Below are 14525 nucleotides of genomic sequence, written 5' to 3'. Positions count from 1 at the left end.
TGTACCGAATGTAGGAATCCTGGTCACACGAAGAGAAATTGTCCGGGAAAAAAAAATGGCCATGGGAAGGAAATGGAAGATGGATACACAGCTGGTTTTGACTCATATGCGTTGGAGGAGATTAAAATGTTCAACCACATGGAAGAGGTTAGTAAATTGTTGTCTAAGTTAACATTCTTGTGTGAGTTGTAGTTTGTTATTTGTTTCGAGTATCCCGTTGATTTTATTGTAGACTTCGTTGGGGTTATAGTGTCTACAACATTGAAAAAATATTTGCATATTGAAAGTTCGGTAATGATGCTGTTGTTGGGGCTAATTACAATGATGAGGGCACTCAATGCACAAATGAAGACAAGGCTTGCCATATCGGGGTACATAAAATGGATATGCAGGGTGTGGGAGCAAATAATTACGTGACAACACAAACTTCATCGGCTGAGGCACAATGCAATGATAACGATGACATGGTAAGAGTAGTTATAAGTTGTTGCATCTGATTTTTTCTAGTGATTGCGATGTCATGGTAGTTGTATTCTATTTGGGACAGCATGTGGTCATGTATATTGTGTACTTGGATACATTAGAAATATGCACTTTTCTACAGGAAATATAACCATGACTTTGTGATTGTTAATATGCAGCTGATTAGGATGGTACTGAGGCTGAACAGGATACTCTGATGTGTGATTTGTTGATAATGTTATCCATTGAGAGGGATATATGATTTTAAATTGTGAGACCATGTGACAAGTTTATAACTAAGTTTACTTAGTTTCAATTATTTTTTATATTGATCGGCTTGCAGAAAGCGAGCAAAGATGGATGATATCTGATTTTATCATTTTAGATTTACCACCGCATCATGTTGTCATGTTGCTGGATTGTAAGAAAAAAAGGGAGTTTATTCCCTTTCATACAGAGAGTGGTTATATGTTTAGGATTCTTTGAGCCTTGGGCCGTTATGTTCACTGAAAAATTAAAACCAAGATGCTAACATGTGACGTATTATTTAAGAGTTTCTACTTAACGAAGAGAACTATCGTGGTAACTGATAACCCAACACGTATAGCTAAACTTGATTTGGCTTATTTTTTGCCTCATGCTTTTTTTATCTACCCGCAAAAGTTGATATGTATGAGGTGGCTAACAAAATTTGGATATGCACTAAAAATAAACTAATTAGTATGTCTTGATATGTGATCATGGAACATAAAAACAGATAGCATAGAATGATACTAACATGTATGCAACGACGTCAGTAGGTCACTAATGTGTCTAAGGAAACAATAAATAATTCACACAAAATAATTAGCAATTGCATGTGTCCATGAAACCAAAAAATAATTCACACAAAATAATTGGCAATTGTATGGAGCTGCTTCCTAATTGAGCCTCAAGGCTAGAATGTCAAAAAGGTGCGTCGTATGCATAGGAATGAATAAGTTGTTACTACACTCTTCCAGAAGAGGTAACTCCAATGACCATGCTATACTGGGAGTCAGATTTACTCAGAAGGACACACTGGGACTAGGTGGATCTGCAAATGTATTTGTATTCTTTTTAGCCGACCGCCTTATCTTTTGGTCCCAATCCTCTTCGGTCATGCGAGTGACTTTATTCCTTTTGGCATATGCCTACCCATCACAAGATCCACGGCTAACCACATCCTTGTCACATTGTTGACCACATGTTAACATGCATGCATGGATGATAACAAAAAGGTATGTTTTCTTGGACCCGTAGGTTTAACCAATACATTCAAGACGTGCATAATATCTCGTCAACCTCACGATAATAAAAAATTTGAGAAAATGAATAGCACTTACAAGTTATAGTCACCCCATACGTGTGCTTGCATCATCCACTGTGCTACCCAAACGCAACAGTCCTTGCTACAATTAAAATAGATGCAATAACAAAGCTTGATAAATGTATAAAGTAACTAATTCATAGTTATATGATGTGGCACATGACCCCATTGGTATTTGAATTAAAAGGATAACACGACTCACGAATAAGGGTCCTGCTGTCCTGTTTCTGGTTCAAAGAAACAGGAGTGGGTTGAGGTGTGTGTTCCTTGTCCTCAAAGAAATTTCCATCACGAAACATGTTCTCTAAGAAGAAGGCCTACAACATAACATGACATCCCAGGGAGTTTTTGTTGGCATGCATAATAGAGCAAATGAGGTAAACATTAAAGGGAAAATAAATGATTTAACACGTATACTACTCACCACATATCTGATTTGGTCAAGCCGGGCCTTTCGCTCGGTAACCGTCTCAGCCTTCGCTGAGTCTAGGTATACTAGTGCCCCGTTCAATAGATCGATGACAACCAGGTACCAATGCCTATCCTTGTTAAGGCAAACGTAAATCTGTAACAACAACAACCAACAAATAAATTAGAGGGGCATATAAGCCTAAATTTATAACGTGACAACCAACTTATTGTAACTAGAAGATGTTAATCTTGACAAGCTCATCAGCCTTCTTCATGTATTTGTTCCTAATGAATGCCAACGTCTCCGGCCAATGATTAGTAGGGTTGAAAGCAAATTGCTGTGATCGGATGTCAACATAGAAATTAAGTGGAAACCAGCCACGTATAATTACTGTGCAAAACATGGATAGTAGCATCATTTGCTTACCGCAAAGTGGTAGGAAGCCACTACCGCTTACCGAATTCATCCAGGTTGCTAGCTGTCATCATTGAGGCAACGAGGTTCAGAACCTTACATGCCAAATTGAAACACAAAATATGTCAAATCCCAATGCTAAATAAAGATATCGAAGTATAAAAATATACAACAATTTACACTCAAAGACTTTCAACAAGCCTCACATTGTCCACCACTTCTTCACCAGGTAACAATGAATGAAGTGCTCCCCTACTTCTGTAACAATGTTCATCTGGAATAAGGATTTCCCTGACCACTCGGTATTTGACTCAGTGACAAAACAAAAACTACTTCTACAAAAAGCTTATGCAGTTTTGAAACTGGCATTACAAGGAATGAGTTATAATGTGTGAGTCTTACTCTTTGGATAATCCATTCCCAAATATATATGCTGCAACGGCAAGTTCTGACTCGACGAACTCCATTCTAGGTGGAGGCCGGAATAACAAGTCAAGGCACTGAAAGCATCATCGAGTTTAATCAGAGTGTGAAACCTGAATAGCAAAAACTCCAACACCCAATCTAGGCATTTTCAAACTAACCAAAGGCATGTTCGCACTTTCCATGTACATGGCCATGTTTGTCCCGTAAGTGAAGGGCGTTCCATGGTCTTGTTGCATGATCTCCATTGTGCAGTCGTCATCCTCGTCATTGTCAAAGTCAAGCTTTCGCTAGCAGCGTGGAAAAAAAGTCAACACACAATTACTACAAAAAAGGGTAAAGATATGGCATCATGTGTAGAGATTATAATGACATTACCTTCAACGGAGGATTCGTAGACTTGCACGTCTTCACAGCCACTTCAACATGTCTTTTACACTTGGCCCTTGTTAATAAAGTATCTTCTCCTTTTGGGTCTTTCTTCTTAGATCTCCCTCTGGACTTCGTCGCGGCTGGTAGTTCGCTCTTCTGAACAGCACATGAGCACCGACTGACCATCGCGACATTGTACCAGCCTCAACTGCCACATGTTAGGCCGTTCCTTGGGCTCAAAGGAATGACTCCAGCACCTTACCATGCCCGACGATCACCTCAGTTAGCTTCTTGATCTGCTCTGTGTGTGTTTTGATAACTGTTCCAGTTACCTTGTCCTCCTGACCCAGCTGCTGTTGTTGTTCCATATAAGCATGTGTCATTACCATGTACAACAGGCATGAAAGATGAAACAGGTGTTGGACAACTATGTTACCTCTTCGACACAATCGAGAAGGTTCAGAATCTGTGTGTCCATCCCTTCACTAACCTTGCTCCCTTCCTCCGTGCCATCCCTACAAGCACACCGCTTAAGTAAACACATAACAATCCCCATAACATATTATTAGTGTTACATGGAATGAAACTACTGCATGTATTGTACCTTTCAACAATCGATTGTTCCACCGGTGGATCATCCGTGGAGGTTCCGACGTCTACAAGCCTCGTCTTCATCTTCCTTTTTTACCCCTCCATTGTTGTTTGCCTTGAAGTGTCACTCATGCAGCACCTTGTTCCCTAAGTTTAACTTGGAGGGCACATCAACTCTTACTAACGTAAGGTGAACTTTGGTAGATAGTCTGGCCCAACAAGACCATATAAATGGTCCAGGCACGTCTTCGAATGAAAACCATCTCACTCTAACTAACACTGTGTTTCACACTACAACCCTTATCACTCACAAATCCCGCAATTGTCAGAAAATATTTTTACCACTATTAATTGATTGTAAATAAATTAAACACAGAAATTGATTTATCATTTTATTCACTTTGGCTAAAATTTCGTTATTTAGGAAACAATTACCTCTCACAAAAATTTTACATAATTCATTCCAGAATATTAAATATTACACACTAATCATTTTTTCGTAATGTATTGGTTAGTCATACTTAAGAGAGACTTACATATTATTTTTCGTATCTAAAACTTAATTACTATGAAGAAGAAATGCATAGTAAAACACCAGTCAGACAAAACAACTTTTTCTTTGAAGTGACAACACACTGAACTCTACTTCCATTGCAAGTCTCATTGTATTGTCAGAAGATGTCAATCAAAAATCTTCTTTTTGTGGTGTGAAGATTTCGCTGTAGAAAAAAAATCACACAACTCATTCTTCTCTTTGAAAAGAAGAGACTACATTGAATTTGAAAATATATTTTTTTTATTTAAAAAACAAGGTCTAACCATGCACATTATATTAATATAATTTTTTCAAAAAAAGACTAAGACCACGTGCAACAACTCATACCCTGTAGGGCTGGCAATGGGTAGGGTAGGGTAGGGTTTAGACTCTGCACTAACCCTACCCGCGGGTTGAAAATTTTCTTAAAACTCTACCCTACCTTACCCGCAGGTTGAGAATCTCTCAACCCTAACCCTACCCTATCCGATCCTACACGCAGAAACAAAAAAAAAATTTAAATAAATATAAAATTCAACAATTCCGAATTTCATACATATTAAAAAAATAGAAAATAAAATTTAAGTTCAAATTAAAATTAAAAACAATAAAATCATAAAGAAATCCAACATAAAATTACAAATAATATGATCATCAACTAGCTTAGTGATTATTTTAAGTTTTTATAAGAAGAAGATTGCGAGTACAAGACTCAATTTCTTCACTACATACATAACTTTTACATATATATTGCCAGCCTTAATACCCTGCATATGAATGACCCAGTAAAGGACAAACACCTCCCCATCCTTCCATAGTTATGTATTAAGAACTCCATGCACTATAATGTGCCAAAGATGAAATTGTTACGCAGGATAATTGAATAATTCATAGCACTCACCAAAAGAAAGCATTACAGGTTTGAACAGCTCATAATTCATCATTAATTCTACACATTGACCAATTTATACAACTTTAACATAACTATATAAACACTAAATTCATCCACGCATATCACTTCAACCATAGCCATTGGTGCAAGCTTTCAACATGTTGCTTTAAGTCAGCAACCTCACCCTCTAGAGCCTGAACACGTTGGTGATTGCAATCAACTATCTTCAACTTTGTTGCTAGGACTATCTCTCCCAGCATCTTCGATGACGCATCCTGCCTCGCTTTCCTCTCGTCCGTGGAAACCATATCCTCTGCGGTAACCTTGATCCCAAACCTGGTGTGGGGAAGAACAACAACAAACCCCAAAGCACTTTCTCCATCATCCATCATGCACTCACGGCGATAGAAGTTGGGAGGACCGATACATAAAAACAAGCACACCCTTAGGAGCAGCCCCCCTCCATGTCCTCCACGAACACCGATGCGTCCGCCATAGCCATTATATCTTCTTTCATCCCTTCACCGCAATAACACACAAGATACCTTGTGACGATGTCAAAAACACGTGAAGTATAACTGATCATCAAGGAATATACAACAAGAACCTTCACCAGAGCCACTGGATGTTGCTTCTACAGGGATGAATTCGCCAGAGCTGCCAGAACCTTCTTCTTGTTGACTGAGAAGCCTGCCGCCTCCACCGGTGATGCGGAGACCACCCATCAGCAGCAACAACGTTCTTTTGCTGTCGTTGTGCCTTCCTCCAGCTACATGGACCTGCCTCTCTTTAGCCAATCAATGTCTTTCTGCTCATCTTTAAATCCCTTGTTCTCACTATTAATCACGCCAATCACCTTATGTTTGCAGTCATCCCAGTCCGTGTATAGATCAGGATCCTTCCCCTTTCTAATAGCATAAAACAGATACCTACCTCCAATCATGATCCAAAAATTCACAAACTCAACTTCTCTTCAGAAATAGAGATCATAACCTCCCTCCTTATGTACCTTCACTCAATGTATTTTAATACATGAAGATGAAGCTATCTCCCCTCTTAAATACAATATTATGTACATTCTAAGCACATGAAGCCATGTTACACAACGAGTGGACCCACAACGAATTAGAAGTGGAGGTTTTGAAATCCTAAAACGAAACCATCGTTGCTAAAATGTGCTTGCTTGAATGACCTCATATGACAAAAACTAATTGTGTAGTATTATTATGCTTTTTGCTTTCGATTTTATTTTACGTTGTTAATAACAAGTACTAATATTAATTTTTATTTGTAATTTTTAGAATCAATAAGAATATGTGATCTTTGTATAAATTAAATTAGATGATTCAAAAATATTTATTATAATAGAAGTTAAGTTTACTTCATAACTATAGGAGCATATATTTTCTAGTGTCGAATGTTTCAAAGATAAAATATCAAGTTATTCCCTTTTCTAAAAATTACATGGAATATTAAAACTTTCATGTAATTGTCGTACTCTTATAAAAAAAAATAAAATTGACTCAATACAATTTGGTAACAACATAGAATCATGGTTATACAATATAAAAATCATCAAAGAATAATATAACTAAAAATAATATATGGTTTCGAATATAAATTAAAAAAATTTGTTAGCCATCAAAATTAAGCGACAGGAGTTTAATAAATATAAATTTCTGTATTTGCTTCAAATTAAATAAGAGTAAGAAATAAATGAATTGACAGACATGTATAAATTTTTACTTCGAGTGTTACATGTTCTAACAGCGTAAAAATTTTAATGTTATATATAAATTAATTTAAATTTAGTTAGTTTATAAATTAAATAAAGGTGAATTTTATCATGTAGAAGAGAAATTCTTTTTATATGTGTAGAAATTTGTTGTTTTTCTCCTAGTGGAACAAGTTTCTAGAAAGAGAGTGCACTTAAAGTTATAGTGGAAGACAAAAGCTGAACTTAGTACCGGGTGTGGACTCCACTGCAGTAAATGAATTAAAATATTTAATGATGTAAAATTGATTAGTTATTAATTATGAATGATAATGATGGGTTGGTTTTTGTTTTTTTTCTTTAATGGATTTAAGTTTCTGGGCCAGGCAACTTTTTTTCCTGGATTTGGGTCTTAATTGATTTTTTTTTATGAAAAACGAAAATAATAAACTTAATATCTTATGGATTTGGGGGTTATTTGAATTTTTTTTGTTTGGTTCTTAATTGATTTTTTCTGTGTAGATGTAAGTGTTGATTGATTTTTTTTTATGAAAAGTGGACAATTTTTTTTGTCATGAAAGATGTATTTTTGTATTTTTGAAAATATTAGTTTAGTCTTATTTTCACATGTTATTTTTATTCTAATACTCTCAACAATCTTATTCTTAATAATGTTTTAGACTACAATCATTCGTTAGTTATGATTTTATTATTAGTTATATGGTAAATTTTTGTAGCAGGATAAATAATTTACGTTATACAAAAATTATAATAGTGCACGAGAATAAAATGCTTTAGCATTTATAATAGTGCACAAGAATAAAATGCTTTTGTCAAAACCATTAAATCGAAACTTATGAATTTGATTTACCTTGAGTGGGATTCGATTTTTATAGTTTCGATTTATCTCCATGGAAGTTGCTCCTATTAAATCAAAGCTATTGGATTTTTGTAGGTTTTAAACTTGTGAATAAAATGGTTTAGTTATTCAAATTTATTGTTACTTGATTTATGTTTAGTGTAAGATGCTTTAGAGTTTAGGTTTTAGTGTAAAAAACTTTATTAGAATTTAGAATTTAGAAATATATTGTTTAGAATTTAGGATTGGATGGTTTAGAGCTCAAGATTGGATAGTTTAAGTTTCATGATTAAGAAATCAGGGTTTGTGGTTTATTGTTTAGAGATTAAAATTAGATAGTTTAAGTTTTTTATTTTAAAATTGGATTGCTAAGTATTTTACTATTTAATGATAAGGGATTTAGTGTTTAGATTCACATTTTTGATAAAATTTTAAAATTAGATACAGTATTGATGACTAGATTTTTTATACTTAACAATGTTAATTTAGTTGTTAATTCATTTATGTGTAGGTTAATTTAATAATAACGTAAGTTATGTGTAGGTTAATGGTTAATGTGAACAAAAATATTTAAGTAATTGTTATTTAAATTTTTACTTGCTAGTAAATTATTTTTAAAATAAAGATACGGTGAATAACTGAATTTGTAAAAAATTATTATTTTATTGGTTAGAATGGTTATTTGAATTTAGAATTTAATTTTTTGTGTGTTAGTTAAATTTAAAGCAGTTAATTTTTGATGATAGGTATGCTTATTACTTGTCAAAATTTTATTTTTGCTTTGATGGAGGATTGTTGTTGGGACGTGACAAATTATAATGATAGTAACATGTTGAGTTTCGTTGACGAAGAAATACTGAAAGTGATTCTCGTTAGGCAGGAGGCGTTTGAATTAATAAAAGAAGATATGTTTTAATTAATAATTTATATTCGATACATTTAAGGTTAATTTAATAATATAAATATTTGAGTATTTTACTATATATAATTATGTAGATATTTGTTGTGGTGTCTAAAATTTTTGGTCAAATTGTCAAAAAAAATTAAATGGTTTATTTTAGATTTAAAAAGATAAAAGTAAAATAATTATAATAATTTAAAAATTATTAGCAAAAATAAATCAAACAAAATCATGCATCAATTAAAAAGTATCCTATAAGTGGCTAAACTATGTATATATTAATATGTAAGTGATCACTTAATAATATGTAGATAGACATATTTATATTAATAATTAAAAATATAAAATATTTATACATATATAAAAGGTAATATAAATTAAATTAATTGACTTTGGTAGATATTTTTGTTTAAAAAAATGTTACAATACAAAAATTTTATCACGTACAAAAAATATTATTATCAAAATAAACCCTAAACGAACCAAAATTAAATTCTAAATGCTGCTAAAGCATTTTATTTTTGTGCACTATTATAATTTTTTATAACGTAAATTATTTATCCTGCTACAAAAATTAACCATATAACTAATAATTAAACCATAATTAATGAATGATTATAGTCTAACACATTATTAAGAATAAGATTGTTGAGAGTATTAGAATAAAAATAACATGTGAAAATAAGACTAAATTAATATTTTCAAGAACACAAAAATACATCTTTTATGACAAAAAAATTGTCCACTTTTTATTAAAAAAAATCAATCAACACCTACATTTACACAAAAATAAGACCCAAACAAAAAAAATTCAAATAACCCCAAATCCATAAGATATTATGTTTATTATTTTCGTTTTTTATTAAAAAAATTTAATTAAGACCCAAATAAAAAAAAAAAGGCTTGGCCCAGAAACTTAAATCTATTAAAGAAAAAAAAAACAAAAATCAGTCCATCATTATCATTCATAATTAATAACTAATCAACTTTATATCATTAAATATTTTAATTTATCTACTGCAATGAGTCTACACTTTGCATCAAAATCAGTTTTTGTCTTTTATTATAGCTTTAATTGTACTTTCTTTCTAGACACTTGTCCTACTAGGAGAAGAACAACAAATTTCTACACATATAAAAAGAATCTCTCTTTTACATGATAGAATTCACCTTAAATAAATTGAATAAATTATAAATTTTTTTATTTTTTAATTCCTTAATAATATATTACTTGTTAATTTTCTTGGTTTTAATCCCAAAAAGTTTATTCCAAAAATTATTGTTTATTAACAATATAAAAAACTTCTCAATAAAAATGTTATTATTTATTAATCATTCAAATTCAATTATTTATTAAAAATATACTCCGCATAACATGATTGAAGTAATATTTTTTTTTACACTTATTCTTGCATATAAAGAATATTTTGAACATAACTTATTAAGTTTACTTGAAAATAAATAGCATTGAAAAAATATGTTTATATTTAATAACATTTATAAATAATTAACATAACAAATAAATTATAAGCTAATAATAGAACAAAAAAAAGTAACAAATAATAGAGAAAGAGGGACAAGTAGATAAAAGAAAAAAAAAAAGAAGAAGAAGAGTTATTAATTTTGGTAAAAAAAAGATATTTCACCTCAATTTTAATCAGAGTGTGTTAATTGACACATTTTGGTTGAAGGTTAATAATATAATATACCTATATTTCAATGTTAATATTTCAATTTAATTATATACTCAATTACAAGATACCATTTTGTAAGTTTCGATTACCAAATTATTTTAAGCCTAAAGCAAAACTCCAAAAACTATAGATCGTAAACTCCATGCTCAACTTTACATTAAACTCCTAGGCCGTAAACTCCCTACTTAAGTTACTACTGAACTCTCAACCCCTAAGCCTATATATAACCTAAACATCGTCTACTCAACTCACCACTAAACCTTATTTAAAAAATTCTAATAAAAAACTTGCAACAAATGCCTAAGATCTAAACCTCTGTACATCAAAATGTATTTGTAAAACAACTACACATTAAATCCTAGTCCATTAACCATAAATTCTAACAACAAATTTTAACAGAACTTAGTATTTATAATTAATTTCAACCAAATCTATTAGAACTATTCTCTCGAATTCATGTACTATATTAGGACTAACTCTATTGTAGTACATATTATGATCAATGACGGATTTAAAGGAGGATCTAAGGTGGTCATGGCCCCACAATTTTTTCAAAAAACTTAATACTATTATTATTATTATATGTAATATTATATTATTAATTAGTTATATGTTAATATATTAGAAATAAAAAAATTACATATAAACAACTCAATATGCATGACGTGTATTATAATATATCAATAAAGTACCTTTCAAATAATAATAATAATAATAATAATAATAATAATAATAATAATAATAATAATAATAATAATAATAATAAAGAGTACAAATATATTATGTATGAATATGTGATAAATTTATAATAAAAATATGTTAACTCAACAATATTAAGCTAGCTCATTTAAAAATTAAGTTGACTCAAATAAAATAAACTTATAATTTTTTAACTAAATTTATTTCATGTTTTACCATATACTCTCCAGAAACCAAATTTTATTTTTTTTATTTACTTTCTATAACAATAACAATAAGAGAGTGACAGTTTCTGACTATAAAGGCTGTTAAAAAAATTTGAAAATAAGATAAAAGGTGATTATTTTTAATCTAATTTTACGATTATGTATATTAAAAAGACAGTTGCTTGAAAATTTACTTTAAAAAATCTAAAAATATTAAAATCTTAACGTATGTTACTGAATGTTAACTGTTATATAATGTAATTATTAACTTGACATATATACTATAAACTATAATAAATTTTTCAAATGTTTCTAAATTATCCATATTTTAGTAACTAAAATTGTTGATTTCAATTAAATATTTTCTCTTTCTCTTTTTATTTTTTTAAAAAAATCATGTATACTAAAAAAAATACTTCAGAAAGTACACTACACAGGATCATCTACTAAAAACTATCAATAAACAAATATAGTTTATGTTTCGAAGTTTGAATCACTTGTTTATGAAAAATATTCACACGAACAAATAAAAATAAACATAAATTCTTAAAATTGATTATGTTTTATAATAAAGTATATAAGGAAGTTTTTTATTACATAAAAGTATTAAAAACATATACGGGTTAATATTTAAAAAAAAGACTAACTTCACAAAGCTTTTGTTGTTACTGTTGTTGTTTATTATTTTGTTTTTTATTTGTAATTAACAATGTTGAATTATACAAAATTTATAACTTTTATTAAATATATTATAAAAAAATTAAAGTAATTTTATGTTTAGATATCTCATATAAAAAGATATTTTTATCTATTAATTATATTTAGGTATAATAATATAAAAATATTTTTTTATTTATTGTGTAAAAATATCAAATATCTTTTTTTTAAGAAAAATATTAATATGAATTCTTAATTTATTCCTTTCTATAATGTTTACGGAAAAAAAAAGATTTAAAGGGCAAATGTGTTAAGGGCATTAAGTTATGATTCACTGTAGTTTTTTTTAGGGTAATAAATTTTTGATAAATTATTAATACATTTAGTTGCATCATATAAAGTAGCATATGTTGTGATATACGTGCATAATAAACCATGCAGTATACATTAGACTCAAGTTTATGATTTAAATGAGCGTATATAATTAGGGTAATTAGTTAAGACGTCGGGATTTAGCATGTTTAGCAAATATAGTGGTTTAGGATTTCAATAAGTTGACATAAGAGCTGCTTTGGACCTTTGAACCAGAACTTCATTTTCATTATTTTTGTGACAACACTACTAGACTAAATTAGTATTACAACTCAAAATACCAAAAATCCAACTACTAGAGATCAAAACCCATAGCCCAGTAACAGACAATGAACCCACCCAAACTATTAATTAATATAAACACTTTATTTACCCTAATTAACAAATTTAGCACAAACAAAAACTGAACCACGATGACGCTCCCTTACTGTTACTGCATAAACAAAGTTTATTTGACCACTATCCACAACCACGCATCACATTTCAACAGTGACACGTACATTCCGCATGACATGATGATTATGTTGGTAAGCACCACAGAACTTTCCAAGTATAAAACCCATAGTAGTAGCAGTGTGTGTGTGGGGGAGGGTGTGTATTGTGTAAGAAAAAAATACCATATTATATACTATTTTGTGGTACATCACCACATCAGTAATTATATTTAAATTAAAAAAATCGTCTAACCATGTGAAACCTTGAAAGGTTAAAAAAAGTTTCCAAAAGTATTTTACAGTAAATAATAAAACTCATAAATAAAATTAAATTTTTATAAGACTTTTCCTTCTTTACTTGTTATGGTAGCGTTTGTTTGCAGAGACTGGAACTGAGACTGGGAGACAGAGACTTAGTATTATGTTAAATTGGTACTTAAATTTCTGTCTCCGTATTCAAAATTTCAGTATTTCAGTACCTCCAAAAAATAAGGACACTGGAGACAGAAAATTTAAAAGACGGAGACAGAAATTTTAATTATAGTTTGTACCTATATTACCCCCATTCTAATTCAATAATTCAAACATTAACCCTAATATAAATTAGGGCATTCTTTGTTAACCCTCGTGACTCTATCTTCTCATTCTTCTTCAAGGTCATCACTACAGCCTCTGAAGCACCATTTCAAGAATAGCCACCTCATCGTCGCTGGCATAGCCACCGCTAGTTAAGTGATTTGCTGCTTTCAAGTTCATCTTTGTAGCCCCCATCTTCTCATCTCCTCGTTTTCTCCTTCAAAGGACAATCGAAGGACGAAGTTGCATTGCCGCCTTTCCCCGGTGCTGTCGACGTCAACCACCAACTTGTCGTCCTAGCTGCTCTGATCCAGGTTAGTTCTATACAAATGTTGTTTAATTTACTAATTCCTTTCATTTTTCGGTCCTGTCCTAATCTATGGATTTGTTTGTGACCTAGCAATAAGACTTCTCTCTTCTTCTAATATTCAATTTGATCTGTGGATTTAACCATTACTATTGTGTAATGCTTAAATCAAATTTATTTGTGTTTGAAAGGTGTATTTGTACTCAGAAACTCTTAAGCTTTTGTTTTGTTTGGCTACTTTGATTTGGGAAAATTAAAATTTGAAACGAGACAAGTTACTATTTTGATTGGTTTGTCATTATTTTGTTAATGGTGTGAAGTAGTAGCACTAAAGTTGAAGAAATTTGACGAACCAGATTTTCTGTCGGTAAAAAATTTCATAAATAAATCCCTGTTGTAAGTATAGTTTCTAAACCAACAGAGAATCCTTTCGTACAAAAGTTTGGTTGTCACAAGTAACAAACCCCTAATAAAATTGATAACCGGAGTATTTAAATCTATGGTCGTCTCTCAAAGAATTGCAGGGAGGTGTATTTATTATTGGTTATGGAAAAATATATTTTTGGGGTTTTTGAATAAGGAACAAGAAAAAGTAAATTGTAAGAATTAAATTAACAACTAATAAAGCTCTTAGCAAGGTATGAAAACTGGAAATCC

The sequence above is a fragment of the Arachis hypogaea genome, chromosome 11, assembly GCF_003086295.3.
Source record: "Arachis hypogaea cultivar Tifrunner chromosome 11, arahy.Tifrunner.gnm2.J5K5, whole genome shotgun sequence".
In the NCBI taxonomy this organism is placed as follows: domain Eukaryota; kingdom Viridiplantae; phylum Streptophyta; class Magnoliopsida; order Fabales; family Fabaceae; genus Arachis; species Arachis hypogaea.
Note: the sequence above shows the minus strand (reverse complement) of the source record.